The sequence below is a fragment of the Anastrepha ludens genome, chromosome 3 (assembly GCF_028408465.1).
Source record: "Anastrepha ludens isolate Willacy chromosome 3, idAnaLude1.1, whole genome shotgun sequence".
Classification (NCBI taxonomy): domain Eukaryota; kingdom Metazoa; phylum Arthropoda; class Insecta; order Diptera; family Tephritidae; genus Anastrepha; species Anastrepha ludens.
Window position 1 is genome coordinate 58,741,244 of NC_071499.1, and position 27,072 is coordinate 58,768,315.

Below are 27,072 nucleotides of genomic sequence, written 5' to 3' on the forward strand. Positions count from 1 at the left end.
TCGAGAACTTGTATCGTAACGTTTATAATTTTTAAAAATGGCGTCATACGTCAAGCATATTTGACGCTTGTGCCAGCTGCGGAATATAAAAAGGTCAAATTCAAGATTTCCATCGCTTGAAAAAAAACATGTATCATATTTAGTAAAATAGTTAATTAAAAACCAAATTAGATGTTTCATTTTACGCACATTGTACGACAAAGTTTTTTCATTCATTTAAAAATTGTTTCTTCATACAGGGTTGACCATATTCGACGGACCCATCTGACAACCCTGTATCTTTTAACAGGTACGTCAGATCGCTTAATTACATACCGCGTTGGAGCCGTCAGTCCAAGCAGATTTTTACCATGGAACAGTACACGCCACGCAAGCGCTCCCAAATTGTTGAAATTTACATTCAACATAAGAAGTCAAAAGAAGAAGAAGAAGAACAAAATCATAATGTCCGATGAAGCTCATTTCTTATTGAATGGGACGGTAAACAAGCAAAATTGCCGTATTTACGCCACTGAAAATCCACACGAAATTCAAGAGGTACCTCTTTACGACGAAAAAGTCACTGTTTGGTGCGGCGTTAGTGCGAAAACGATTATTGGGTCGTTTTTCTTCGAAAATTAAGATGGTCAAGCTATTACCGTCCATCAGGAGCGTTATCGCGATATGATAACCACTTTTGTGCTGCCAATTATTCGTCGAAAGCATATGAAGCAGTTCTGGTTTCAACAAGACGGCGCTCCACCACACACAGCTCGCACCACAATCGATTTTTTGAAGAAATTGTTTCCTCGTCGTTTGAGGTCGAAAAATGGCGATTTTGACTGGCCACCGCGTTCGCCCGATTTAACGCCACCTGACTTCTTCTTGTGGGGATATTTAAAATCAAAGGTTTATATTAATAAGCCAAAGACCATAGAAGAGCTCAAGAACAAAATTTGTGAGGAAATAGCCGCTATTCCAGCCGAAATGTTAGCTAATCCTACGGAAAATGCTGCAAAACGGGCACAATACGCCATACAGGCTCAAAGCGGCCATTTGAGAGATATCATATTCAAAAAGTGATGCCAAAAAAATCTACTTGAACCAAATAAAATGACTGGTACGGTGACTGACGGTACTGGATTTATTTTCATTATATGCTGAGTTAAATTCTACAGAATATTTGCACGAGACGAAGGTTTGTACGTTATTGTCGTGCAAAATGCACGAATTATTTTTTCACGATTCCGATTGTTGTAACAGCATACAAAATTCCCCTTAAAATTTGGAAAACGCTGGTGAGGGGACAGTACTTGAGGGGATATGCATAAATCGGAGTGGTTACAGTAAAATTATTTTTGCTACAGCGCGGACAACTCAAGCCAGCCAACAACTAACAGTCTTTATGAACACAGCGTAAATCGAATTCTGTTACTGAATTCTCAACCTGTAATATGTTAGTGTGTGAATAATGTTAATTTCTTAATATAATGGGTATTTTAAAAGTATATTACATACTTGTATGTGTAATAAAATATTTTAGAGATTTTTGCATGTGCCAAGTATTCCTCTTTATGCAAAGGGTGATGAGTCCATCAACTTTAAGGGGGGAAACCGGTTTAGGAGGCCAAAATTTTGGTGTTTTTCGAGAATTTTTTGAACAAAGAAAGAATAATTAGAAAATATTTAAGTTTAGAGGATATTTTATTCATATTTGTTGAGAATGTATATCAAAATGTAAATTCTAACATCATCCAGTGCTAAATATTTGTATTAAAACTATTGATGTATGTAGTTATCAAATCTAGCAACCTTTCATGTAAAGCGTTTTTCAGTAAGAGCGCTTCAACTTTTTTTTTGAATAAAACACAAACGGTTTAATTTTTTTAACTAATTTTTTTTTTTATTATCGAGTTTGAACATATACATTTAAGTATGAAATTCGATTTCTTTTGCATGACCACCGCGTGCACGTTTTACGAAGTCCAATCGTTGAACCCAATTTTCGACCACTCTTTTGCATAAATCGGCCGAAATTCCAGCAATTTCGCGTTCAATATTGGCTCTGAGCTCACAAATCGTCGCCAACTTGTTACTGTAGACCAATGACTTCACATAACCCCAAAGAAAATAGTCTAGAGGCGTCAAATCACACGAGCGTTGCGGCCATTCGACCGGTCCATTTCTGGAAATAATGCGCTCATCGAACTTACTCTTCAACAAATCAATTGTAGCGTGTGCTGTTTGGCTTGTGGCCCCGTCCTGTTGAAACCACATGTCGTCTAAGTCCATACCATTCAATTGCAACCAAAAATAATCGTTTATCATGTCGCGGTATCGATTTCCATTCACAGTAACGTGGCGATCGTTCTCGTCAACGAAAAAATATGGGTCAATTACGCAGCCGGCATGTAAACCACACCAAACAGTGATTTTTTCGGGATGCAACGGTGCCTCATGAATCACGTGTGGATTGCTTTCTGCCCAGTAACGCTTATTTTGCTTGTTGACAAAGCCATTGAGCCAAAAGTGAGCTTCATCACTGAAGATGATTTTTTGGAAAATTTATAAATTTTCATAAAAAATTTGCACAATTATTTTCTTAAAAAATTTGCACGATTTTCAATCGTTGCTCAAGTGTGTAGCGTTCCATGATAAAATGTATACTAATGAAGTTTACAAATGACAAGCGAAAAATAAAAAATATTGTGTCGTTCGCCCTCCCTATCGCAAAAAAGTTGAAGAGCACCTATTGAAAAACGCCTTACTTGTCAAAACCTGAAAATAAATTTTAGGTCATTCGTTGTAAATCCATCCACGTGCGTTTTTCTTTCTTAAAAATATTTTTATGTACACTTTTAAATTTTTTTGAAGCTATTTCCGCGGGAGATAGTGGCGTTAGAGCGTGCTGTCCATGGACGATCGCCATCCGAGTGTCTTGCTGGTGGGAATTCCTGAAGTTGCAGTTTTTCTCATCAACAGGAATTTTTTTTTTGCCGTGATAACGTCTTATAATTTGATTTAGCCGGGTGCGCGCACGAAAAAATGTGTCGATATCTTGCTCAATCGTCGTCATCTTGCTCAATCGTCGTTATCTTGCTCATGCGTCGTTACCTTTCTTGAACTGCAAGCGAAAGCGCGGAACAAACGACAAAGGGCACAATCGGCCCCCGCATTCGACAACGTTCGACATCTGGCTCTCTCTCTGTATATATGTATATGCGTATTTGTATATAAATTCAAATATTTGTATTTGCTTATACCTTCTTCCTGTGTGCATGGTAATGAACCATTTCTCTGTTGAGAATAGGGCGATGATAGGAAAAGTAGGAAATGAAAGGGAGTGTTTCGAGCGTAATGTGTCTTGAAAAAAGGCAAATCGATGATGTTGCCTCTTAGTGTTGTTGACTTATTAACGTCTGATGCAAAATCGAAATTGGGCATATCTTTCATGAATTTGATAAATGTTTCGTCAATTTTCACGTTTGTGTTAATGTAACTTGATCAATTCCATTGCCATTCCATTTACCTCCTTCTCTATATCCATACAAAATATCTATCAAACAAATAAAATTAAAATTTTCTTTTGAAAAATGCAACCATTCCATCAGTATTTTCTTATGACGTTGTCACGTTAAACTATCGTCAGTAAACCGACTTTACAGACAACCTCTTTTTTATTAACAACATATTTCCTAAGAATATGAACCTAATTGTGGTAAAAAAATATTGAAAATTGCATGCTTTTAAGGTGCTTGAACACAAAGTAGTTTTTTATACCATATTTTTTCATCTATTTTGCTTAAAAAACCATATTTTAAATAATGATATAATCCCAGAATTAGGTTCATACATATATATGTAGATTAGAATTGCATAAAGAAAAAATCCCGAAAGATTTTAGAACGATTGGTCGATAACTTTTTAAGCTAAAATGCCTACCAGTTGAAAAAAAAGTAGTTTCGAGAAAAACGTCGTTCTAACTAACGCGCGCTACGGTGCGAAACCGACCCGCAGTCACTTATGTAAGTGCTCATAGAATCGGGAATAATGCGAATTTCGCTTTACAATTTTTACCACAAATTCTTGAGTAGTTATGCTAACGATTTATGCAATAAAAAAATCGATTTTTTATTCGATCTAAACCGGGTTCCCCCCTTAAAGCGCATTTAATATTGTATTTAATGGAATATTTTTTTAATCTACTAAAATGCTAACTCAATTCGTAATATATCGAAAGAAGAAAAATTAATCGTTCACATACATTCACATTCATACCCGACCACGCGTCTCACACACATTGCCTCTGTTCTTATCGGCACTGATAATGGAGTGATTACTTTTCAGTGTTCCACATACATTCACTTTACTTTCATTGTTCTTTACTAAAAACAAAATCGCTGCTGGGGGCCATGGTGTTCATCAGCTTTGCTCTGTGACGCAAATGCCAGCACTAAGCGTGTATGTGTGTGTGTACATACAAGAACATCTGCATGTATGGCAAGTTTCACTCAAAATGACAAATAACTTCATCGCAACCAGTTATGAATCGCGAAAGAAAAATAGTATTAGTTTATACATTTCAAACATTTTTGTACAAATGCGGAATCGTATATTTGAGTGCAATTTATTTAATTGCTTTTATATATGTATGTATAAGTACATACATATTTAATTAAGTCTATGGTGAAATAACTTTACAGACTAGAAGTATTTTTTTAAAAATAAGTCTAACTAAGTTCTTACAAAAAAAAATTGTATTTCATAAGTCCAAATGGATCAATAAAGATTTCAATTTTTTCTTGAATGAAGCGGATTTGGCGCTCAATGATTAATATGTTCGCTGATACATGTATTAAATTGAAAAAAAAAAAACGCAGGAAACGCAGCTTCCAATTGGACGAATAGCAAATTTTACAGTCAACCACGTGATCACGTCGCTGACACTAGAAAAAGTATTTGATAACCTCAAATTCAAATTAAATATTTAATTTATACAGAGCCGATATAAGAAATTGATAATGCCGCCAATTTACGTGTAATAATCGCTTTTGTGGAATTTCATTAAATAAATGAAGAATCAAAAATTAAATGGAAAAGTGACAAAAGTAGAACAGTAAATTATAAAATTTGAATGTCCTTCAATTATGCTCTCTCAAAATTTACCTATTCCCCTTATTAATCTAACCTATTAACCTGACAGACGGCGGCATTAATCCAATTAATAAATTGAAGATTTATTCACTAGTAACAATTTTGATAAAGTTTTTTTAAGGTCAAATATCTTTCTAATTTTTTAGGATTAAACTAAAAAAAAAAAAAATTTTTTTGAGTACAAAATACATTTTATTGGTAAAAATGTTTGGGAAAAATTGTTTAGTTTTGAAAAACAGATTTCAGATTTTTTATCAATAACCTGGACTATGCACAGCAAGTACTGCAAGTTTCAAATACGCGCAGCTGACCAGTACAAAATAGTACGCGGTGGCTTTAATAATAGAGTTAAATATTTTACATATGTACGAGGTGTGTTCAAAAAGTATCGCGAATTTTGTGTTTTTTTTTTAATTATTTATTTATTCATTAATATCTAATTTGCCCCCTTCAAAGTAATCCCCATAAGATATTATGCACTTGTGCCAACGTTTTTCCCAATCTTCGAAGCAAAAAATCATTTTTTTACCTTGTTCAGCTCCTCCTCCGATGCCGTCTTTATCTCGTCAATCGTAGCGTAGCGTCGTCCTTTCATGGGCCTCTTCAGTTGCGGGAACAAGAAAAAGTCACAGGAGGCCAGATCTGGGGAATACGGTGGCTGTGGCATCATTAGTGTGTGGTTTTTGGCCAAAAAATCGCACACAAGCAACGATGTATGAGCAGGGGCGTTATCGTGATGCAAGAGCCACAAATCCGGGCGTTTCTGGCGGATTACTTCGCGCATATTGCGCATAACTTGCAGGTAATATTCCTTATTGACCGTTTTACCCTGTGGCAAGAACTCCGCAATCGAAGGAAACGGTAAGCAAAACTTTTACACTCGACCGAACTTGGCGCCCTTTTTTCGGTCTCGGTTGAGCTTTGGTTTCCACGACACAACCAAAAATCCACGATTCGTCACCAGTTATGACCCTCTGCAGCAAATTCGGGTCGTCGCGGACACAGTCCAACATCTCATTAGCAATGTTCATGCGATGCTGCTTTTGGTCGAAATTGAGCCACCGATAAACGTTGCTTTGGTCCAAAGTAGCTTCTCCGTATGACACAGTCAACATTCGGAATGCATCCGCGCACTTAATTTCGTTTTGCACACAAAATTTGATACAGGTTCTTTGATCCATCTTTTTGAATAGGTAAAAATCGAAGACGAGCCGAAACACGTGCAAGCAAAGCAGCTGTCAACAATTAACTGAACATTCAAAATGGCCGAACTCGTCGGCATGAGTGAGAGACATGAGTACCAACATACCGCCACAAAAAATCGAAATTCGAATATATGTAACCTACGAAAATTCAAAACTCGCGATACGTTTCGAACACACCTCGTATATGCCTATACATACAGTTATGGTTAGAAAAATAGCTCACTTATAGTGTCCTTTATACGAAATGTAGGACTAAAGAACTCATTGAAAACGTCAATAGCTTCGCCTATCTAGGAAGCCCAATGACACTGGATGGTGAGCAAAGGACGATTTTGATCGCAGAACCAAAAAAGCTAAGGCAGCCTTTGCAAACCTAAAAACGATGTGGTTGTTGTTGTTGTTTTAACAGTAATAGAAGCCCCGTCAGTGTAGGGTATATCACCGGTCGTCTTCTCTGGCTCATCTAAAGGTAGGCCCAGGAAATATGCTGGTTCGACGGGTTGGGTCCAGAGCGAGAGGGGTGTTAGATGAGTAGGTTTTAGAGGACATATGTTTGGTATGTCTGGGTCAATTCTGGATGAGTGGGAGTTTAACCGCCTGAAACCTACGGTAGCACCCCAGCAGGAACTGCTTGCTAAGCAGGTTATTGTGCTCCATTATAGGCAGCATCGTTGTGAAGGTGTTGAATAGGGGACGTCAGGAGGCAGCCGGTCGCTGTCCGAATTGCAGTATTTTGGTATGTCTGTAGCTTTATCCACTTCGTGTCACTAGTTCCAGGCGACCAGACAGGCGCAGCATAGTTTAGAACCGGCCGACCAATTGCCTTAAATGTCGATAGCAACAGTTCTTTGTCTTTGCCCCAAGTGCTGCCGGCAAGCGACTTGAGGACCTTGTTGCGATTTTGGACCTTAGTGGCAATTGCGGTTGTATGCGTTGAGAAGGAGAGCAAACTGTCAAAGGTCACACCCAAAATTTTTGGATTGTTTACCATCGGAATTGGTGTGTCATCGACTTTTACCCTGAGGGACAGTTTGACCTCCTTTATCCAGATGGTAAAGAGGGTCGCCGTGGATTTACCAGGGGAAAGTTGGAGGCTCCTCGCAGTGAAAAAGCGAAAAAGGTTGGTGAGGTAGCTGTTCACGTTGGAGCACAGACCATCGATGCCATTGCCCGACGCCATTATCGTGCAGTCGTCAGCGTATGAGACCAGGGAGACTCCCTCTGGCGGTTGGGGGAGTTTCGAGATGTAGAAATTGAACAGCAAGGGTGAAAGGATACCACCCTGCGGCACACCTTGCTTAATCTTCCTCTGCTTTGATATTTGGGCTCCAAAAATCACTGACGAGTGGCGACCGCTTAGGTAGCTTGCGGACCACCTCTTCAGCCCTGGCGGGAGTGTAGACTGATAAATATCATCTAGTAGCGTGGAATGGCTGACTGTATCGAAAGCTTTCTTCAAGTCCAACGCTACTAGGACCGTCCTCTCGCAGGGGCAGTTTATCTGGGCGTTTATGGCGGTGAGTGCAGTGGTAGTGGTGGTGCTATGCACTCGTCAGAAACCGTGCTGATGTGGGGCTGGAGCCAGGTGTTTCGTGAAGAGTGGGAGTAGGAGGGCGTCAAGTGTCTTCATTACTGGGGAAAGAAGAGGTATAGAACGATAAAATTCCCCTTGGTTGGCGGGTTTCACAGGTTTCAGTAGTGGGACCACTCTCGTGATGTGGTCTTCCAAGCCGCTGACAACGCGCATTTTATTTATTTTTTTTTTAATTCGAATGTTAAATTCATCCTAAAAGCAATTGAATCAATATATGTATATTAAAACTATTAATAATTAAAGCATTTAATACCGTATAAAATTTCATCAAAGAGTTTGAGCTTAGTTAAACTCTTTTCTGTTTTTGCCCTGGAAAGTTAAATAATACAATATTACAAGTTCGTCAGCCAGTACTTATTTGAAAACCTCGTTGATGATTTCGTTTCCATCTTTAAAATGATACAAGTACGTTTTTTTTTTTGTAAAAGTGTGAGTCTTTCTTCTTTTATAGCGTTTGCGGGGTGCGTCAAAGCTTCCTTCAAAATGCTCCTCCAAAGCGGTCTATCTTGAGCTGTTGCTTCTTAGTTACATATTCTCAGCTTCTTAAGATCGTGTCCCACTGCGTCTATCCCACGGTTCCTCGGTCTGCCTTTGGCCTTCAGGCCCATTACCTTTCCTGCCAAGGCTTTCTTCACGGTACAGTCAACAGGCATACGGATCACATAACCTAGCCGTATTATGCGCTGCGCTTTAACAAAACGCACAGCTGTCTCGTTCTGAGTTAGATCGTTCAGTTCAGAGTTCAATCGGATTATATAGGTACCGTCATCCATTCTTATTGGGCCAAAGATCTTTCTTAAAATTTTTGTTTCCATGCGAGCAATCTAAGCACAATCATCAACCTTAAGAGTCCATACCTCACAACCATATGTTAGGATTGGTCGAATAAGAGTCTTGTAACTACATAGTGAACTTTGTAGCTTTAGACAAAAGTCGGGGCTTGAACAAGTTAAGGTGGGTGTAATACGATTTGTTGGCGGCGTTGATGCGATCCCTGACGGCGGAAGTTGAATCACCACTACATGCGAACATAATTCCTAGGTACTTAAAATGCGGCACTGCTTCAAAAGTATAGACTCCCACATGGAAACTTGGCATCTGTGCAGGTTGCCTCGATTTTAACAGATATTTGGTTTTGCCCTCGTTTACAATAAGGCCAATATCGTTCGCAATTTTGTTAATTTGCAAGAAAATTTCTTTTAAGTCATTCCTATTTCTTGAAAGAATAGCGATGTCATCTGCATAGGCACTTATTTGGGTTGTTTTAGTTATCAAGGTACCACCTTTGTTGACTTCCCTTACGACAAAGTGCAGCATCAAATTGAATATGACTGTTGATAAGGCATCACCTTGTTTTACACCTGTTTTAATAGGGAACGACTCTGTGACCTTCCCTTGAATGATCACTTTTGCTTGTGTATTTGTGAGCGTTGCGCTAACGAGCCTTATTAGTTTAGCAGGTATTCCAAGAATAAGCAATATGTGCAAGATCCTATCTCTTTTAACACTGTCGAAGGCTTGTTTGAAATCAATGAACAGGCGTGAACATCTAGCCCATATTCATAGTGTTTTTCAAACATTTGGCTGAGAACAAGTGTGAGTACAGCAAATTATATTTTAACTTTGTAATATTTTTCCATATCACTTGTTTTCCAGTTTTTCTTCTACGTCTCTGGTAGCACGTGTGGTGGTCAAATGCAGTTCATCTTCAAGCTCTCCAGTCAAACGAGCCATAGTGCGGTAAAGTTTATGAAACAAAGCTTTACATTCCCTGATAGTTTCATTTTGGGCCATTTGTGTTGACGTGCCCAACTCCTTCAGAAATATGGAAATTAAAAAAAAGAAGTTAAATAGTTAATTAATTACTAATAAGTGATACATATAAGCCTTTTCCAAATTTTTCAAACGAACATCCAATGTCGGCTGATTGGAAGTAATAATTTTTTGATTTTTCAAAATCAAGCGTCGGATTTGTTTGGCTCACTTTCATTGTGCGGACTTGTATGGCTCACTTTCCTGTCTTTATATTTTTTTTCAAATTTTTTGAAGAATGCAACTTATCACTACTCAAAGCATTTCTAATACTTTTAGATAATATATTTTATTAATATTTATTTATTTATTTAATCATTTCTTACAGATTAAAGAGATTAATGCTAAATTATTCAATAAAAAAAATTTTGCTTATGATTTACAATACTTGTTTCATTGTAACAAATGAAAGAAAGTGTAACATATCTTAAAATTAAAGAGAAAGAATATTAGATAATACTTAAAATTAGTTCAACAATTCATTTAGTAAAAATTTAAGCGGTATTTTGTTGAAGAAAAATCTATGCCAATATCTTTTGAAAGCGAATTAAATTCTCCCAAAGTTCTAGAAATCGGAGCAGTGGAAGCATAATTAGTTCTAACTTATTCAGAAATATCATGATTTCTTTAATATCTGACCATAACTTTTTCCTTTCAAATAAGTCTAATAAGTCTATCGGTACTGAACCACTTATGACTTGAACAGCTGGCCCTGATACTGTGCGGTAGGCGAACACAACTCTCAGGGCTGCTTTCGTTGTACCGATGCTAGGAGCTTACACCGGTAATTTTCCCACAGTTCAGCTCCGTATGAGAGAAGTGGGAGCGTGGTAGCCATCAACAGTCTACTGAGTAAGGATGCTCTCTTAACGGTTTTCTCCGTTCGCACGTGCAATGCAGGCATAGTGTCAGCATAATTATTCTTAGCGAGTCGCTTGTAGCGTATGCCACTGTAGCGTTTCGAATCACCAGAGTAGGGTACAAACAATATTCACTGCATAAACTCAATGCAATAGAAAATTTAAAATTATTTTAATACAAGAAACGAAGTGACATACTGACAGATGTAAGCACCTACAAAACAAACTATGGCATTGAACTAATAAATCTAAACACAAATAGCAAAAATGTATTCGCACATTGAGAATGCCAACAAGCCCCCAATGTTAAATTCAGGGGAAAGCAACAAAATGCACCTAGGTAAATAATTCGTATAGTAACACACATACATATGTGTATATACACTCCGACATACACCCATGGAATTGCGGCAGCGAAGTAAATATAAATATTGTATGAAGACTTAGTAAAAAGTAATAAACAAATGAATCATATTAGCAAAAAGAGAGGCCGCGCCAAAGCAATAACAACGAAGTACTCGTAAACATGTGATCGCATACGTATGTTGTTGTGTATTGCACATATACATATATATTTCTATGTACTTATGTATGTATACACGTATAAATATTATTTGTTTACTAATTTATCAAAAGGGGCTCGTTGCTGCTTGAAGGTATGTTGAAGAGCTGCGAAGAGCCGTTTTGAGTGCACGTTGAAAACAACAACTAATCAATTCAACTGAGAAAAACAAGAAAATTCAACGGAATTATGAATGTAAATGCGGCATGTGATGCATAGAAAAAAACAAAAACAAATGACGAAAACTAAAGTTTCCGACGGAATGGAAATCTTAATATTTAAATTACAAAAATGCATTCAGATACATGTTAGCCCCGATTAATTGACGAGACCTTTTTGTCTTTTTGATTTCAGACACCTGTTAGTCCCGGAATCCGTGTCGCCAGTGACATACCTTTTTTGGAAGACCGTTTTTTGAAGGCTGACAATTTTTTGAACGAACCTCGTATGGCCAAAACAAAAAATTTATTTTTTAACAATAGATCAGTAAATAAAATATTGAAAACAAAAATAAATAACCTTTTTTTGTTTCCGTTTTACATGATTTTAAAGGGACAGATACCTGTAAAATTTCGTAAAAAAAATTTTTTTTTCATAAAATGTTAATATAATCCTTTAAGAATATTTTAAGGAATGTTTATGCTGCTACAACAACAACGACAACAGTAAACCAAAACAAAATTAACTAACGTTGACCATTATCATCGTCATCGTATCCTGTATCTTCCATTGGAGCACAGGGTATCATATCCGGATCGCGAATGCAGAGCTGTAAGACAGGAAGGATAACAGGTTACGGATAGTGAAAGGATTTTAGATATGAAAATTGGCTGTGAATAACAATGCAGCAGCCACGAACAGCGTTCAGTGGCTAGGCGGGGAGAGTCTCAAAGAAGTTGTTGTTGTTGTAGCTTACTAAACCCTATGAGTGCGATGTAGCCACCGATTGTTTTCGTCTTAGTCATCTAACGACAGACCCAGAAAACGTGCTGTTTCGTGTTTTTTTTTAAGCATTTTATTCAGCGAATTTTTATTTCCATTTTTGTTTAATTCATATATAAATTATGACATTAATAAACATCAAAACTATTTTTTATTGATAATTTATAATTTTGAGTGATGGAAATTTTCATTATGATCTTTACGCGCTTCATTGCATGTATATTTCTATACTGCAGCTGTTTAATTTACAAGTGTCAAATATGACTCACGACGCCATTTCCAAAAACCATAAATTTCCCGATAGAGTGTTTAATTTTGCGCCACTTTCAATAAACAACTCGAGAAAGCAAAAAACAGTCGCTAATGACAAATTTTATAACACCGAAAAAGCCGTTAATAGTTTCAATAAAATTCGGCAGATGGACCCACTGATGATAGCATTTTTGGTCCAGTCCGCAATAGAGGTGCACGCTTGGTATCAAGAAGAAGACGAGGTGAATAGTTGAAAATGTTTTTTTTTTCCTAATTTAAATTTAAATCTTTATATGTTTTGTACTTATGGATTGAATTTTCACTGCATAGTAATTTAATTTTTTTTTAACAAACATAATTTCTCTTTTATAAATATTTAGTAGAAAGAATTTCATTACTATTTTTTTGCACGGTTTATTTGGGAAAATATTTAGAATTTTTTCATCTTACACGATTTTTTTAAAGTTTTACCAAATGTCGCAGGTGTTTTTTACCTACCTTTTTAACTACCGTATAAAAAAAATATTGTTGGGAGTATTTGATACTTTATCGTACTAGACCTCGTTTATCCAATTTAATGAGCAGAAATATAGCGGTGCACACTTCACACGATATTAACGTGCTAAACTCTTTCATTATCCCAAGTTTTTGCAAAGTGCGACCTGAATTTTCTTCAACCAAATATAGCCTAATTTTTATCATTAGGCACGCGGGACTCCTCTCATTCATAGCTGTTAAGAGATTCATATGTACACATACATACATACACATATGCATATCCAAATACAGAGGGTATTAAAATGAACAGGTGCATAATTATTACATGGTCACTCATTGAAAAGTGATACTTTATGCCACAAAAAGGGGTAATATATTGCTTATTTCTTTACTTTTTACCTCGTTGCTGACGTACCACAACTTGTTTGCGATTGGTTACAATTTCGGGCTTGTCGTAATGGTAATTGTTAGTGTAACATTTTGCAAAATAACGAATGCTAAATTTGCGATCGTCGCCAAACGAGAATGATAGAGCGCTAATCGCTCCACTTGAAGACGTGCGCTCTTTACGCTACTTGAATGTGCATTTTTATGTATGGACATATGTATCTACATATGTGTGCTCCAAAATGTATCGCACACTCGCAAGCAAATATTTCTCCAATTTTCGTGAGGAGTCGCTTGGGCTCACTTATATTTCTACTCTCGAACTGTTTTCTACACGTGTCAATTTCGTTTCTTCTTGATGGTAAGCTGAGTTATATTTTTGAAAAATATTTCATAATAAACTATATGGAATTTTTTTTTGTAATTTATGTGCAGTATGTATGTACACACACATTTGAAAATGCGCATTTTTGAAATGGTTTTTAGTAAAGAAGCATTTACATTCGCTATGGTACTCCATCAATGAACTATGTATGGGTGTGTATGTATATACATATGTACACACATCTATGGCAGAGTAGTATGAACGTTTTTTTGCTCATTTTGGCTCCATAATAGAAAAACGAAAAAATACTGAACCACATTTTTTGTAGCACTCGTATATGCACTTGTATAAATGAGTATATGAAATGAAACTCGTTTTCTTCATTTCTTCTATAAATACACTTCGATAAAATTGTACATTTAAATGCGCAGTAGACATCAGAGCAAATATTTATTATCATTATTAGCACTCATACATTGATACAATTTTTATCCATGACCTATTCCCATATCAAGTGATCCTCATGATGCAAAGAATAATGAGATGACACCTATTGTGGTACCGTTACTTTGCTCTCAGCGAATTTGATACTGAGTTACGTCATATAAGCACCAGTATGGCCAGATTACCATTTTCGTAACTTGATTCAGCATTTTTTTGTATTATTTAGTCTCTGAGTTTTAGTTCGTTCTTCATGCCATTTTCTTTTCCAGCAGGACAAGGCACCATGTCACAAGAGCATTTTGAATATGGCGAAAATCCATGAATTAAAGTTCGAATTGTTGGAGCATCCAACGTATTCACTAGATTTTGCCCCTAGCGACTTCCATCGGTTTCCGGAACTAAAAAATGCATGCGTGGAAACCGTTTTTCATCAAAGGATGAGGTCATAACAGCTGTGGAAGCGTATTTTGCAGCCGCTTCAGATTTTCACTTCAGAGATGTAATTCATTAATTAGAATTTCTTTGGAATAAATGTATTGGTGCTCAGAGGGACTATACTGAAAAATAAAGTTCATTTCAAACCGCAAAATTGTGTTTTCCTTATCGAACCGCAAAACTTATTGAGCAATCAGTACATAATGTTTATCAGATAAAGAGTTTGCCATGGTTGCCTTCGTAGATATAGAAGGTGCCTTCAACAATATAAAAGCGAGCGCTATAGTAGATGCTTTAGAAGACTTTGGAGTTGAACCACACGTTGTTGCCCTGGTAGAAGCAATACTCGGTAGGAAGGTAACGGCAAATTTAGGCAGCACTACCCTAAGCAGACAGGTCTGCAGAGGTACTCTTCATGGTGGTGTCCTCTCCCCTCTCCTCTGGATTTTGGCAGTAAACTCACTATTGCTGACCCTGGAGAGAGGGGGTTGCCATGTCACTGCATACGCAGATGACCTAGCAATTGCTGTTAAAGGCAGATATCCTAACACCTCTCATGGACTTTCTACGCCCTAACATAGCCACGCTTGGGAGCTGGACTAAGAGTAGGGGACTCACTATAAATCCCGCAAAAAATGAAATAATTCTCTTCACAAGGAAACATAGGCTTCCTATAATCTCCCCGCAGGTTTTCAAGGGTGTAGAGATTCCTTAGATAGGAAACTCACATGGAAACCTAATATTGAGGAAAGAGTAAAAAAGGCCAACTTTGCATTATATACTTGCAAAAGAGCGGTCGGTATTAAATGGGGGCTAACACCTCGCGTTACTCATTGGCTATATACTTCAGTAGTTAAACCAATCTTAATATATGGAATACTTGTATGGTGGTCATCTACTCTAAAGGCGAGTTACGCTAAAATCATGAGTAAGGTCCAAAGAACAGCTCTTTTATGCCTCTCTGGTGCTTTAAGGACTACCCCAAACAAAGCGCTAGAAGTGCTAATCAATTTGCCTGCACTAAATCTCATAGGGAAAAACGTGGCCGCTGCCTCGGCGCTTAGACTCAAAAGTATGGCGCTATGGAAAGAACGGCGGTTTGGCCACGCCTGTATTTTGCACACTCTGAACAGTCACAAACAAGAAATAGACTATTCTACTCCTAGACTTACCTTCGACAAGCTCTTCAAGACAAGTATACCGTCAAGAAGGGAGTGGCAAACACCAAAGCCATGGAGAAGGGGGGAATTAAATTTTTGTACAGATGGTTCCAAGCTAGACGATAAAGTTGGCTATGGAGTATTTTCGAAAGAATTAAAACTGGAACTATCCGTTCGACTATCAGACTACTGCAGCGTCTATCAAGCAGAGGTTCTAACCCTAAAAGAAGTGGCTACATACCTAAATATGCATGCCGTAACAAAAACGATTATAAATATATTCTCGGATAGCCAAGCGGCCATTAAATCAATGAATACGATTATACTAAGATCAAAGGTTGCACAGGAATGCCGAGCAGCCCTAAATGATATTAGCGTCGTATTCAAGGTCAGCCTTATTTGGGTTCCGGGACACAGAGATATTGAGGGAAACTGTAAAGCTGATGAGCTAGCCAGGAAAGGTACTGCTCTTCAACTGTTCTGTGATAAAAGTACCATTGGAATACCTTTGGCCACGAGTAAATTAATAATAAAAAACAACATTACCCAAGAGGCCAATAGGTCATGGGAAGAAGAAGATACATGCGTAACAGCCAGGCTAGTATGACCACAAATAAACAAGAAAAGCACAAAGGAATTACTTAGCCTCTCAAGAGAAGATATCTCAATGGTCGTGGCTTGTGTCACCGGCCACTGGCTATTTGGAAGGCATTCCTTGAGACTAACAGTATTCTCCCATGAATATTGTAGAAGCTGTAGAGATGAGGAGCAGGAAGAAACAGTAGAGCACTTCCTTTGCAATTGTCCAGCCTTAGCTAAAATCAGAGCAGGTTGTTTAGGTAAACACTTTTTCAATTCTCTTTATTCAATACTGCGCTTCATAAGAGCCTCAAAATGGTTTCATGAAAGTAAATAAACAAGGTTCCCGTGTCGCACAGTGGTATCACAACGGACATGTGAGGTCTAAGTGAGTTGTGAGACGGTTGGTGAGACTACCACCATAACCTAACCCAACCTATCAGTACATACCGCTACGGTTACGGCTATGACGCTATGATGCGGCTCGTATAATCGTTTATACAGGGTGGGCCATATAGCGATTGCTTTTTGAACCACCTATTTTTTTGAGAATGGTAACACAAATGACATGTCAAATGTGTTCATAATTTACTTAAAGGCTTGACATTTACGAAATGGGACGCTATACGCTTGAACAAAATTGGGAAATATTGAAAACCTATATTTCCAAAGTGGTGAGTCTTTTTCTTCTTTTCTTATTTTCACATCGGTGGCTACGTCAATAAGCAAACTTGTCGGATTTGGGGTTCGGAAAATCCACACGTTACTGTAGAGAAGCAAATGCATCCACAACGAGTCACTGTTTGGTGCGGTTTTTGGTCTGGCGGCATCATCGGGCCATTTTTGTTTTTCGAAAATGAGCGAGGAGCCGCGGTTACAGTAAATGGCGAGCGTTACCGTGACATGCTCAACGAGTTGTTTCCAAAAATTGAAGAGGATGACATAGACGACATTTGGTTTCAACAGGACGGTGCAACTTCTCACACTGCCAAAGTTACACTCGAACTTTTGGCTACCGTTTTTGAAAACCGAATAATCAGTCGAAATTCTGATATCAATTGGCCGCCTCGGAGCTGTGATTTAAGCCCGTTGGACTATTTTTTGTGGAGAGCCGTTAAGGACAAATGCTATGCGAACCATCCAGAGGCGATTGAAACAATCGAAAATGTGCTTAAACATTGGGTTGATCGAATGGCCTACTGTAAAGCCAGTCGAGGCAGTCATTTGAACGATATTATTTTTTATTCATAAATGACAATGTTCAATCTTCAAAATAAAAAAAAAGTTTGAAAAAATATTGATTAGTTTTTTTTTTATAGCCGATTCAAAAAGCAAATTTTACATGACCCACCCTGTAGTACACCCCATATGTTTTGTCAGAACAGCAGATTGCTATGGTTACGGTTATGGCTAAGGCATGGCCCCACTAATGGCAGCGTCTTAAAAAAGACTGAGTCTTACAGATACAACCTCCTTTATCAAAAATAAATAAAATCAGATAAATGAATATGCATAAATATATAATGTTAAATTGAATTTTAAAACAATTCCACGCTAATATGAATTCTCTGCACGCGCACTATTCTACTAGATTTAATCGTAAGGCCAGGGCTTGAGGAAAGCAATTCGGTAGTATACGATAAAATTATTTTTGTGCAATCAAAAATTTCTTCAATATGCGCAAATGCAATTTAAAATTGGTAACTTTCTATAAATAATTTAATTTAAAATAATAATGCGCTTTATATTCAGGCATTTAAGTATATGAACTGATGAGATTATAAATTAATTGATTAGCATCGTTATGAAATTATCATTATCAAATTATTAAACACAAACATGCAAACATCAACAAAACGCGCTCAGCAGGCCAAGTTGAATGTCAATGTTAGGGCCAAACGCGCCGCAGAACCAACAAAATGCACTCAATTGCGAAATGTACACACAGCGCGGCCTTTTTTGTTTATAAAGCTCTAAACAATGCCAACTTTTTTAGGTAATCATAGATTTATGTGGGCGTGTGTCAGCAGGTCTGCATACATATATACAAACATATTTGTGTATGTTTATTATCTTTTCACTTTTTATATCACTTTTAGTATAGCAGATACGGCTACATGTTTCGCCCGGAGAGGGTATATAACTGCATACCATACAAATATAATTTTATATAGCGACGTATGTGTGTGTGTACACATAGTAATACGCGTGGGAAATTAATATAAATTATCAACAACCTTGAGCAGTCAGCAAAATTAAAAAAAAATCTGCAAATCAAGAAGTGGCAGGATTGTGATTACTGACAAACAAACGCAAATGCGTGGGCTATACATATAAGATAAAGCGATGCTTCTGATCTTGGAATACATACAAACATACATATGAGTGTACTTATATACATATGTATATAAATGCCACTGTTTTTCTTTTATTTGAAATTGTGTAGGCAATAAAAGTTTGAAAAGAACAACATCAACATGGCTAAAAGTGCCACATAAACAATGACACAACACAAGCGCTATAAATACAGGGTGCATTCTAGATAGATTCTTGATAGATTTGCTTTCTCCCCTCTTTCCAATCTTGCCTGCTCGAAAAGATAGCCCTAGCACAACCCTCAAAGTACAGTTTGCGGATGGAGAGGTTAGTGGGAATAAAAGAGAAGGAAGGGGACTTGCTTCAAGATGCTACTATGTGCTACAGGAAATTGTCTCCAAAGGCCAATCTCCTTCAACCTAATAGCATTCTGAGCAGCAATGGATTTAACCTGCAGATCCACAGGAAGTAAGTGCAGAATAACGTTGAGCGCAGCAGTGGGACATGTTCTACAAGCACCAGTGATTCCCACACATGCAGTTCTCTGCACTCTCTCTAGTTTAGTGGTGTTGTAGCTCTTCTGAAGAGCTACCCACCAAACTAGGCAACCGTATGTCAAAATTGGCAGAACCACTAAGTTGTACATCCAAAGTATTCCTTTAGGAATATGTCAAACAATTTTTAGAACGTAAATTTAAGTATTTCTTATATTACAGATCGCCAACCGTGACGACTCTATTCTTTGCGTTCGAGGTATAGTTACGTTGCCGATTTTAGACGCGTTTTTCTCAAAACTATATTTTCCGAATTGGCGTACACGATAACTCGAAAAGTTATTGAGCGATCTCCCTGAAATTTTGCACGCATCTTTTTTATGATATTACTTTCGGGAGAGGTACTAAATTCTGCTTTTCAAAATTCTTTTGGATGAAAATTCTGTAAAAATAAAAAAAAAAATTCTGTCCAGCCTAAATTCTTTTGTTTCAATATTCTGTATTTAAAATTCTGTATGATCAAAATGATGGAGAACTGAAATTCTGTATATTAAAATTCTGGAATCAAAATTATTTTCGATCAAAATGCTGTAAAAATATAACCAAATAAGCAGATAACCTGATAAGTATGCTTACCTGAATAGCACATTTATTTTATGAATAATGGAATTCTGATTTTATAGAAACAATGGTATATATGTATACATACGTCAATAGAAGAAAAATTCAAAAATTCATTCAAAACAAAAGTTATTACATTATAATGGCGAAACAATTATTATATTATTAAATTTATAGCAATTCGCTTTAGAAAAGAAACATGTCTTAATATAAGCCTTTTTTGTTATTCTTTTAATTCTGTTGTTTGCTTTTACAGCCTTCTTCGTTTGACTAATTTTGTGACCATTTTGAATTTTAGCTAGTTGTGCTTTCTTTAAATTTGTAATTTCCCCAAACTTGATTTATGCACGTTGGCCAGCCACTATCAATAGAACTAATCGAAACTCTCTTTGTAAACTTATTTGACCTGCTGTAAACGAGAAGCAAAAACAAAAGACCGCTGGGTTTGGTTCTGTCGTTGTCGTATTGTGTTTCTATAAATTTTACAAAAAACAAACGTACAATGAAAGAGTGGGAATTGATTAAAACAGTTAGGTATTTGAACGAAGTATACAGAAAGTATTGCAATTATTCTACAATATTTTTTAGCGCGGTTGATCGAATTTCATTCACATTGTTTCTGAAGCTATAAATACATACAAACATATGTGCATTTGCTTTATGTAAATCTGTTTTGATAATATAGGAAACCATATGGGTCAAGACAAGTCCTGTATTGTCAAAATTCTGCATTGCAAAATTCTATATTGAAAAATCGGAAGAGCATATGGAAAAATAAAGAAAGTGCGCACTTTTTTTATTTATCCATATGCTCTTCCGATTTTTCAATACAGAATTTTGCAATGCAGAATTTCGACAATACATAATTTTGATTTACAAAATTTTAAATTACAGTGTTCCGCAATACAGAATTTTAACATTACAGAATTTTGCATTACAGATTTTTGAATACAGAATATTGAATACAGAATTTTAAATACAGAATTTTGAACCAAAATCATATTGTACCCAACCCATTACTTTCTATGTGTTTGAAGTTTTCGAAAAAATAATTATTTCGAAGCAAAAATAGTAGGAAAATTCGCCCCAAAATTAATTTATTTTTTGAAGCATTTTATTCCGCGATTTTTTGTTTCCAATTTGGTTTAGTTTATATAGAAGTTATGACATTAATAAACAACCAAATTTTTGGTTTTTTGTATTCAGGTCACTGACGCCGATGCTACAATGCCCGCCGATTGAAAAGCCCCGCTGCGACCTTCCTGGAAGAATTGAGTGTACATCCGCCATTTTAAATGATTTAAATAATATAAAAAAAAAAAATTATATCATTTTAATGTATAAATAAACTGTATGCCAATTTTGAAAGAAATTCATTAACTTTTTCATTTTAAATAACACTGTGGAACAAATTCAGGTTAGCAAAAATTAGGTCCATTCTGAGAGTGGCGGGTGAAAATAGAGGCGAAATTAGAAGACCCGTATCGCGCCGTTTTTTTATGTTAGTTCGAATTTTTTTTTTAATCGGCCTTCGAAGTTTGCAGTCAAATGCCGATTTTCAGTATATTGTTTCATAAGTACCACAAAAATTTTCGAAATCAATTTTGTCAAAAATTGTATATTAATTGTTGCACAGGTCTCTAGCAATAATTTTCCTTTTACAGATTGAAAAAATATCAATTAGTCGACGAGTTATAGCCAAAAAACCATATAAACAATTTTGCTCCTATTTCGAACTTCGAAGGCCGATTAAAAAAAAATTCGAACTAACATAAAAAAACGGCGCGATACGGGTCTTCTAATTTCGCCTCTATTTTCACCCGCCACTCTCAGAATGGACCTAATTTTTGCTAACCTGAATTTGTTCCACAGTGTAATACTTCGTACTGGATTTGTGCCCAGTATGTCAGCTTGTTCTCGAGTTTGATGCCCAGATATTTCACCACTTTTGAGGTTGTTTTGTTCTCTGTGTAGACTGGCATTGTCACTTTTACAGATATGCCCGCTCTCGTGAATAGTATCAGTTCTGTTTTTTCCGGAGCTAAGCTAAGGTCTTGCGAATCGAGCCATGTCTTGATTCTTGTCATCGTTTGTGTAAGTTTCCGCCTTACTGCGTCTACATCCCGTAATTACTGCTGCAACATCGTCCGCGTATCCTACTAGGTAGCAATCGTCGGGCATGTCCATGGTGAGGATACCGTCATAACTGACGTTCCAGAGATCGGGGCCTAGTATAGACCCTTGGGCCGCGCCAGAGGTTATCATTTCTGTCCGTTGTCCTCTTCTTGTACCATAAATGAGTACGCGGTCTTTGAGGTAGCTGTGGAACATCTTCATCAGGTGTTGGGGTATTTTGAACCGCTTCTTACGTCTATCATATTTTTCCACTTTGCGCTGTTGAAAGCGTTCTTTACATCGATTGTAGTGAGGAGCACGATTGGTCGGGAAAAATGATTTATGCTCCGTGCTTTTACTACATCCTCAATTGCTCCAATTGTGGACCTTCGCGGTCTAAAGCCGTGTTACCTATCCGAGAGGCCTCCCGATTCGCTTATCGCTGCTGCCATTCGTGGTTTCAGCATTTTTTCTAGCAGCTTCCCTGCCGTGTCGAGCATGCACAGAGGGCGATACGCTGATGGGGTTTCCGGGTCTCCTTTCCCTTTGCTTATGAAGACTAACTTTTGTCTCTTCCATATCTGTCCCCTTAAAGTGAAAACTAATCGCAATAATGCCAGATGTCCGACTTCTTTTTTGACACCAATTTTGCGAATGCTGCATGATAAATTTTTCATAACAAGCAGGTAATGGATTTGTAAATTATTATTACTATTTTTAAAATCCTATTTGAATACCCAATAGAAAAATATATAGAAATAAAAATATTTAGCTTGCACTGCTCTTTATTGAGCCACTGTATATCAAATAATTTCGTTAATATTTTTTATATATAAATACTATGGAGCCACGAGCAATAGAAATTGGAAATATAAACAAACCAAAAATAAATTTTATTCCCCAAAGCTACGTGGGTTCGTGTGCTTCATTTTTTCTTCCCTTTTTAAACTTGACGTCAATGCGAATGTGCATAGTGGGATGGATAAATAAAATTGTATTATTATTCTATGGCTAAACAAACTTAGTCAGCTATTTTTTATTTATTTATTTTTTTTTTTTGTTTTGTTTTTTATTTTTTTTACTTTTTTTATATTTACCTGTGCCGCTAACGCTTGAAAATTACCATTGAATTCCTATATTCAGTTGTTCGTAAAATGCGTATAAAATATTTACGGCTCGATATTATTCTATCTGGATGCAAGGAAGGAACACTTTGAAGCCACTAGCAACATTGCTCTTAGCAGTATTCCTAGCTTTGAAGTGGGCAGCACAACAACCAGCAATAAAATAACAACATCCTGCCCCTGCCTAGCGGCGATTAAGGTTGCAATTAAGAAGCTGAAGCTCAACAAAGCTGCGGGCGAAGATGGCACACAGCCTGAACTAATGACTGCCAACCCACAAATATCAGCGGAAATTCTTCATTCCCACATCACCGCCGACTGGAGCAATGAAAAGCTGCCTCCGTTCTAGACAAAAGGCATCAAAAGTGAAGAATGGCAACTTGCGTAACTGCGGCAACTGGCGAGGAATAACCCTATTTAACACCATCTACAAAATTGTAGCCGCGACCATACAAAGCAGGCTCAAAGATATCGAACGCTTCTTAAGAGACGAACAGGCTGGTTTTTGCCCTCACCGAAGCTGTGTTGACCAAGCTAACACACTTCGAATTATAGTAGAACAATCAGTTGAGTGGCGCTCCCCGCTCTACATGCTATTAGTACATTACTAATGCATAATGTAAAGGGTGGTTAAATTTTACGGGCCGATTTTGAATGTAAACCACACCTAAACGTCAAGTTTTTTCTGCATTTTATTTGGCATTTTTCAATTTCAGACTAATTCAATTTGAATCATGGAAAGATAAACAATCGAGCAACGCGTTAAAGTTATTCAGGTTTATTATGAAAACGGGCGTTGGAAAAAAATCATCTTCAGTGATGAGGCACATTTTCACCTCAGTGGGTTCGTCAATAAGCAGAATTGCCGCATTTGGACGAATGATAATCCAAGAGTGATTGTCGAAAAACCAATGCACCCACAAAGAGGGATTGATTGGTGCGGCTTATGGGCCGGCGGCATCATTGGGCCGTATTTTTTCCAAAATGAGGCCGGTCAGGCAGTTACTGTGAATAGTGTTCGCTATCGTGAGATGATAACGAACTTTTCATGGCCCAAATTGGAAAATATGGATGTGGACGATATATGGACGGTGCCACTTGTCACACAGCTAACGAAACAATGGCTCTTTTGCGCAAAAAAATTTGTTGGCCGATTAATCTCACGTCGCGGCGATGTCAATTGGCCGCCAAGATCAGGTGATTTGGCACCGTTGGACTTCTTTCTTTGGGGTTATTAGAAGGAAAAGGTGTACGTCGATAAGCCAGCAACAATTCAAGAGGTAAAGGATGAGATAATTCGGCACATTAACGGCATAGAACCTCAATTATACCTCAGCGTCATCGAAAATTTGGACCATCGGATGGAGGGGTGCTGCCGAGGACGCGGCGGCCATTTGGCCAATATTTTGTTCCATACGTAATTCAGCCATACCAATATTATCATAAAAAAGAGAAATGACAATAATTTCCTAAAAGAATTGTATTTTTTTCAAAATCAGCACCGGCCCTTGAAACTTAACCACCCTTTACAACGGCAGTAATTTTTGCTACTATACAGCAAGTAATTAAAACATCGCCATGCGAACATTTTTGTGTTTGAATATTAAGCGTCGCTTATACGCAGTCAGCTTTGCGTAATAGACTTGATTAGAATTTTCACTTTTATTCGTGGTCTAGCCACTTTTACATTGCAATGAATAATTGATTAGTGGAGAAAATTAATTATTGGTAAATTTTATGTAACAAGAGTGGAATTTTCCATTTATTTGAACCGAAGCATGCAAAATCATCCTGAGTATATTTGTGAGGCATTAGCAAAATCTTTCTTACTCATTTCAGAAAAGACAGAAATTAGCAAAGGGACAGCAAAGTTATCAATTTGCAGCTGCTACTATTCGCAGTTTCGGTTACATTATTTTCCTTACTCAAATAACGCTAACAATAATAACAGTTGCCGATCTATAGGATTTGATATTCATTTGTCTCCTCAACACAGAAAGACTGTAAATATTTCTATTGCGAAAGCTGGTAATATTTTTTATGAAAAGATTTCCTATTACAGCTGGACAATCGCTGAAGTTTGAGTGATTGGCATCAAAAAGTGACGGCATTACAGCCTAGAATACATACGAGGGGGATTCAATAAGTACTCTTATTAGAAATGAAGAAAAATAGGGTTTGTCGAACTCTCCAAAATACGCCTCGGTCTTGGCGAAGACTTCCTCGTTTGAACTAAATTGTTTTCCCGCGAGCCATTTCTCCATGCTAGGGAACAAGAAAAAGTCGCAGCCTGATCGGGTGAATATGGCGGGTGCAGCCACAATTCATAACGCAATTCGCGCAGTTTCGTGGCGATAACTCCGGAAGAAGTCTCCGATGAAAATGTTGAGAAAGTGAAGAAAATTGTTATGGAGAATCGTCGAATCACAATTAGAGAAGCTGCTGAGGATGCCGGCATATCAGTTGGCTCATGCCATGCAATGTTTTCGAAAATTTGGGCATGAAGCGTGTGGCAACGAAGTTCGTTCCAAAATTGCTGAATTTTGACCAAAAACTACGTCGAATGAGCAACGCTCAAGAATTGTTGAATGACGTCAACGATAATCCAGATTTGCTTAAAAGAATCATAACTGGCGACGAATCATGGGTATATGGCATATATGACATCGAAACCAAAGCCCAATCGTTCCAATGGAAGAGTCCAGGAGAGCCAAGACCAAAACAAGCACGCCAAGTTCGATCAAATGTCAAGGTTTTGCTCACTGTTTTCTTCGATTACCACGGCGCAGTGCATCAGGAGTTCTTACCACAAGGTCTTGCCCCAAATAAGGAGTATTACCTTGAAGTTTTGCGACGTTTGCGTCCGGAATTGTATTGCGCCTGCTCACGCATCTTTGCTTGTGACAGATTATTTGGCCAAAAAGAACACCGTTATCATGCCTCAGCCATCGTGTTCACCAGATTTGGTCCCCTGCGACTTTTTCCTGTTCCCAAGATTGAAGAGAGCAATGAAAGGACGGCGTTTTGCGACGATTGAGGAGATGAAAACCGAATCGCTGAGAGAGCTCAAGGGCATATCAAAAAGTGCATATCAGAACTGCTTCGAGGATTAGAAAAAACGCTGGCACAAGTGTACTATATCTGAGGAGGACTATTTTGAAGGGGAACTACTTGAAATTGATAAATAAATAAATATTTTTTGAGAAAAATGAAAAATCACCTTATTTTTTTAACACACCTCGTATGTGTACTTGAGGATCGAAAAATTGCAATGACCCGCTGCGGCGATTCCCTTGCATCAACTAATTCCAGGGGTATGACGTATTTTATAACTGTATTTGCTTCGTATATGCCCCGATTGAAAAAAACCCAGTAATATTTTGAGGCAAATATTTTCTATTAATCACTATATATGATCTCTGCGTCGATACACAATTTGACACGTTTTCCCCATTCAATGAGGTTATCGGCATGAATCGTTTTAATCGGGGCATGATTTCAGAAATTAATAATAGTCACAGGCTGGCATATCTGGTGGACACGCCGAATGGTGCAATGAAATAATTTGCTTTTTTGTTACAAACTCTCTCATAACTCCCGAACGATCGCGCAATTTTTTAGACACTTTTTTTTCTAGACTTGCGCTAAAAATTAGAGCGAATAGGGAAAGATTCTGCAACCTAGCAATATTTTGCTGGTAAAATTCAAATGATATACTTATGTATGTATATGTATGTAATAGCACAAAACCCCAAAAATGATTACAAAAACCCGCCTTTAAATTAAAATAATATCAATACTATTCCGCATGTTCGCAGAAATAAACGACACTCATTTTTAACACTATTTCCAGACACTATTCACATTAATCATTATCATCGAATTATTCATTGATAATGGCGCTATTGTAGTTCTCATACGCACATATGTATGTATGTATATGTATATGTGTGTGGCAAGCAAACTGTATGGCAATTTATGAATGAACAGCATAAGACGAGTACTCACATACATACACAAGTGCATATATTACATTAGTGTTAGGGTCAATATTAAAACAAATCTCTTTTACAGCGACTTACAGCGATCAATCAACCCACACCTTCCACATTTACAATAAATACTTGTACTCACACATACAAGTTCCCATTTCACTCACACGAATTCTCATTCCGAAGCAACCATGTAAATGTACTCGGCGTCGAGCAGATGAG